We start from the raw sequence: 5,370 nt of genomic DNA, 5'->3' as shown, positions 1-5,370 counted from the left end.
AGCTGGGCACTGCTGCCTTATCAACCTGCCTGCAGCTCCTGCCTCTGGCACTCCTGCACAGAGGGGAGGCCTTGGATAAGGAGCTCCAGGTGCTCCTTATCAGCTGGGAGGTGCCCAGGGGCTGGGGGGCTGCCCCAGGCCAGCAGGAGCCTTCCTCCCCCTGCCTGGGCTCCTCTCTGAGCCCGGGTTCCTCCTCTGAGCCTGGGCTCCTCTCTGAGCCCGGGTTCCTCCTCTGAGCCCGGGTTCCTCCCCCTGCCTGGGTTCCTCTCTGAGCCCGGGTTCCTCCCCCTGCCTGGGTTCCTCTCTGAGCCCGGGTTCCTCTCTGAGCCCGGGTTCCTCTCTGAGCCCAGGGTCCTCCTCTGAGCCCGGGTTCCTCCCCCTGCCTGGGCTCCTCTCTGAGCCTGGGTTCCTCCTCTGAGCCTGGGTTCCTCTCTGAGCCTGGGCTCCTCTCTGAGCCCGGGCTCCTCCTCTGAGCCTGGGTTCCTCCTCTGAGCCCGGGCTCCTCTCTGAGCCCGGGCTCCTCTCTGAGCCCGGGCTCCTCTCTGAGCCCGGGTTCCTCCTCTGAGCCTGGGCTCCTCTCTGAGCCTGGGTTCCTCTCTGACCCCGGGCTCCTCTCTGAGCCTGGGTTCCTCTCTGAGCCCGGGTTCCTCCTCTGAGCCTGGGCTCCTCTCTGAGCCCGGGTTCCTCCTCTGAGCCTGGGCTCCTCTCTGAGCCTGGGTTCCTCCCCCTGCCTGGGCTCCTCTCTGAGCCTGGGTTCCTCTCTGAGCCTGGGTTCCTCTCTGAGCCTGGGCTCCTCTCTGAGCCCGGGTTCCTCCTCTGAGCCTGGGCTCCTCTCTGAGCCTGGGTTCCTCCCCCTGCCTGGGCTCCTCTCTGAGCCCGGGTTCCTCCTCTGAGCCCGGGTTCCTCCTCTGAGCCCGGGTTCCTCCTCTGAGCCCGGGCTCCTCTCTGAGCCTGGGCTCCTCTCTGAGCCTGGGTTCTTCCTTTCTCCTGCAATTCCTGGCTCTGGGCTCTGTTCCTGCTGTCCCACGGCTGCCCCAGGCTGCAGGAGGGAGCTGCTGCCCCAGCCTTGGGGCTGTGGCTGATTCCTGGATTTGTTTGGGGATCAGGGTGAACTTTGGGGGGTTCTGCTGTGACTTGCTGGGGTGTGGATCACAGAGTGGTGGATTCATGGAATGGTTTGGGTGGGAAGGAGCTTAGAGCCCATCCTGTGCCACCCCTGCCCTGGCAGGGACACCTCCCACTGTCCCAGGGCTGCTTTGGGCACAATTTGGGGCTGATTTGGGGTCCCTGGCCTTGGGCACTGCCAGGGATCCAAGGCCAGCCCCAGCTGCTCTGGGAATTCCATCCCAAATTCAGGAATTCCTTCCCATCTCCCATCCCTGCCCTCTGGCAGTGGAAGCCATTCCCTGGCTCCTGTCCCTCCAGGCCCTCCTGCCCAGCACGTTCCCAGTGTCCAGGGCTGCTCCTGCAGCACCTGCAGAGGGATGGGAAACCAAAATCCTGGAATGGTTTGGGTGGGAAGGGACCTTAACTCCCATCCAGTGCCACCCCTGGGACACCTCCCACTGTCCCAGGTCACTCCCAGCCCATCCAAGTGGCCCTGGACGCTCCCAGGCTGAGGCTTTGCAGCCCAAAGGTGATTTTAGCTCTGCCCTCCCCTGTTTCCCTGCTCCCGTGGAATTTGGGGCTCGTGGAGCACCCAGGGACCCCCAAGGCTGGGGAGCTCCAGGATGGGATGCAGGGAGCAGAGGGTGGCAAGGGAGGAGCCAGGGAATCCTTGCACAAGCCTGGTCCCACAGGGAGCTTTTCCAGGGAAGCTGAGCTCCTTTTGCCCAGGGATGGCAGAAACCCATCCCAGAGCCACAGGCTGCTCCTTTTCCTCCTTTTCCTGGCCACAACCTATGCACATTATAGGAATCCTCTATCAAACTTGAAACATTTATTTCCCACACCTGTCTGCCCCGTTTCCCTGGCAGAAATCATGGATAACCCCATGGAACACGGGGGAACCCCTCAGGCTGAGCCTCTGCTGTGGCACCTGAGCTGTGGAGCAGGAGGATTCTCCATGGCACCGCTGCAGGGTTAAAATGTAACCTGGAAGCAGAATCCCAGCCTGATCCAGGTCATCAGCAGGGAGCTCCACCTGAGAGGGCAGGAGAAAGGGCTCATTAAGGTGACTCTAATTCCCCTCCCTGCCCTGCCAGAGGCACGGGAAGGAGATGAAAGTTCTTGCTCAGGGAGAGGAAAACCTCGATAAAGCCTGTGGAGCAATGCTGGGAAATGTGTCCCTGCCAGTTTTATTTCCTTGGATTACAGCAAGGGAAGTTCCCGTGCCTGCTTTGCTCTGGGGATCGTGGCTCTGTGTTGTTGAATTTAAATGTAATTTCATGGAAAACACGGTGCCAAACCCTGCCAGCAGCATAGCTTTGGTCTCTCTCCAAGGAAATAAAGGTGTGATGATCCCATGGCTTCTTCCAGAGGGCAAGAAGGGGAGATTGGAGCAATTCCTGGGTAGAATGTTGTGTTCTTGAAGGGTTTGACGCTCTCAGCTGTGCACAGGGATGGCTGGGACAGCCCGGGACAGCAGCTGGCTGTCACCTCCAGCTCTCCCACACCCTGCAGAAGTGTTTTGCCAAGTGCAGGAAATGCTGCCAGGTCCCCAGAATCAATCAGGAGCGAGTCCCATGCGTGACAATGTCATTTATTGTTATTTTCTGCAGCAGCTCCGTGTTCCCACGGGGAACAGAGAATGCCCTGCTCAAATAAGGCAAGGAGGAAGGAGAACAGCTCGTGCTGCCCCCAGCACCTCTCCAGGAACCCACGATGTGACCACACCTGGATTTTCTCACCTCGTGTGTGCTCATTTCCAAACCCAACACTTCATTTTCCTGCTTTTTCCAGGGGGTTTTCCTCCTTCCCAAGGCCCACACAGCAATAAATTGCCCTGCAGTATCACAGGAATGGTTAACCTTGATTTGAGTTCATGCAACACCTCCTTCCCTGCAAGGTCGAATTCCAAATTATCCTTTGGAGGGGAATGAAATAAAAGTCAGGGCTGCTCCCTGGAACACAAAGACTTTGCCTCCTCCTCCTGGAGAGCACCAAATCCACCTGGCTCGGGTTGGTTTGGTGGTGGAACAAGGAAATCATGGGAAATATGAAGGAAGAGAAGCATTTTTGGGGAGCAGGGGCACCGGGGGAGCTCATGGCTCCCCCACACAAGGAGTGGGATCAGCAGGAGGGATGGGGATGCTGTGGGTCCCTTCTCCAAGGAAAGCAGGGGCAGGAAGGTTTCCAAACCCCTCCAGGAGGCACAGCCCAGGCAGGGGAGTGGCTGTGGCAGCACAGGGGGGGACTGGGGGCACAGAGACACCCCCAGCACTGCCCACAACACCCAACAAAGCCCCAGCCAAACCCTGATCAGCAGCACTGGAGCTGAGCACAGCCCCGCTGGGCTTGGGGACAATCTGGGGCTGCTTTGGGGACAACCTGGGGCTGCTTTGGGGACAATTTGGGGCTGCTTTGGGGACAATCTGGGGCTGTTTTGGGCAGAATCTAGGGCTGCTTTGGGCACAATCTGGGGCTGCTTTGGGCACAATCTGGGGCTGCTTTGGGGACAGCCTGGGGCTGCTTTGGGGACAATCTGGGGCTCTTTTGGGGACAATCTGGGGCTGCTTTGGGGACAACCTGGGGCTGTTTTGGGCACAATCTGGGGCTGCTTTGGGGACAACCTGGGGCTGCTTGGGGACAATCTGGGGCTGTATTGGGGACAATCTGGGGCTGCTTTGGGGACAACCTGGGGCTGTTTTGGGGACAATCTGGGGCTGCTTTGGGGACAACCTGGGGCTGCTTTGGGGACAGCCTGGGGCTGCTTTGGGGACAATTTGGGGCTGCTTTGGGGACAGTTTAGGGCTGCTTTGGGCACAATTTGGGGCTATTTTGGGGACACTTTGGGGCTGCTTGGGGACAATTTGGGGCTGCTTTGGGCACAATTTGGGGCTGTTTTGGGGACAATTTGGAGCTGCTTTGGGCACAATTTGGGGCTGCTTTGGGGACAATTTGGACCTGCTTTGGGCACAATTTGGGGCTGTTTTGGGCACAATTTGGGGCTGTTTTGGGGACAATTTGGGGCTGCTTTGGGGACAGTTTGGGGCTGTTTTGGGGACAATTTAGGACTGCTTTGGGGACAACCTGCAGCTGCTTTGGGGACAATCTGAAGCTGCTTTGGGCACAATTTGGGGCTGTTTTGGGGACAGTTTAGGACTGCTTTGGAGAAGATCTAGGGCTGTTTTGGGGTCAATTTTGGGCTGCTTTGGCCACAATTTAGAGCTGTTTCAGGCACAATTTGGAGCTGTTTGGGGCACAGTTTGGGGCTATTTTGGGGACACTTTGGGGCTGCTTTGGACACAATTTAGGGCTTCTTTGGGGCTGCTTTGGGGACAATTTGGGGCTGTTTGAGCACAATTTGGGCTGCTTTGGGGACACTTTGGGGTCCCTGCAGGGAACACAGCCCCTTTGCCCAGGGAATCTCCATCTCCAGGTCTAACTGCACCTTGCCCGGCTCCACCGGGGGTCACTACAGGGGGACACCCTGGCACGAGGGTGCCCGTCCCGGCACAAGGACTTGGTGCGAGCCCTGAGGGGCACTCCCGCTCTGCCGGGGGACGTGCAGAGGTGACACCCCGGGAGTCCCAGCCGTGCCACCATCCAACAGTGACTAAAACCCGCTCCGACAACAGGAGGGCTCCATCTCCCTTTGCTCGGCCCCAGCTTTCCCTGTGGCAGCACCGCGGGGTTAGCACACCTTTCCCTTTGCTCGCCCCCAGCTTTCCCCGTGGCAGCACCGCGGGGTTAGCACACCTTTCCCTTTGCTCGGCCCCAGCTTTCCCCGTGGCAGCACCGCGGGGTTAGCACACCTTTCCCTTTGCTCGCCCCCAGCTTTCCCCGTGGCAGCACCGCGGGGTTAGCACACCTTTCCCTTTGCTCGGCCCCAGCTTTCCCCGTGGCAGCACCGCGGGGTTAGCACACCTTTCCCCCTCAGGCGGACACAAACCGCCGCCCTTGGCTCGGTGTGACACCGCGCCGGCCGCTCCAGGTGACAGTTACAGCTCCACCACCGCGTCCCCCTCACGGCGCCGCCACAGCGCACCCGCCCTCACGGCTACGCCCCGCCCATCCTCCACTACTACAGCCAATCACAGCCCTCTGCTTCTCGCTTCTCACTTTCCATTGGTTAAAATTCCTGCCAATCACTTTCCCGCCCAGTGATGTCACGAATGCGCGCCACGCTGATTGGTGAGACTGGGATGGGCGTGGCGAGCGCGGCTTTAAAGGCGGTTGGGCGGCGCGCGGTCCCAGTGCCCCCCCTCA

General features: G+C 59.6%; 1 long non-coding RNA gene across 1 annotated transcript; it reads left to right on the top strand.

Annotated features, from left to right (window-relative positions):
- The first annotated feature begins 370 nt into the window (after positions 1-370).
- On the top strand, positions 371-2,957 carry LOC129131675 (uncharacterized). The gene is made up of 2 exons (XR_008535719.2): positions 371-2,173; positions 2,721-2,957. It is a non-coding gene; the product is annotated as an uncharacterized LOC129131675 (long non-coding RNA).
- The last annotated feature ends 2,413 nt before the right edge of the window (positions 2,958-5,370 follow it).

Source organism: Agelaius phoeniceus, chromosome 30 (assembly GCF_051311805.1).
Source record: "Agelaius phoeniceus isolate bAgePho1 chromosome 30, bAgePho1.hap1, whole genome shotgun sequence".
Classification (NCBI taxonomy): domain Eukaryota; kingdom Metazoa; phylum Chordata; class Aves; order Passeriformes; family Icteridae; genus Agelaius; species Agelaius phoeniceus.
The sequence above is the reverse complement of the archived record's forward strand: the minus strand, read 5'-3'. Positions and strand labels throughout refer to the sequence as shown.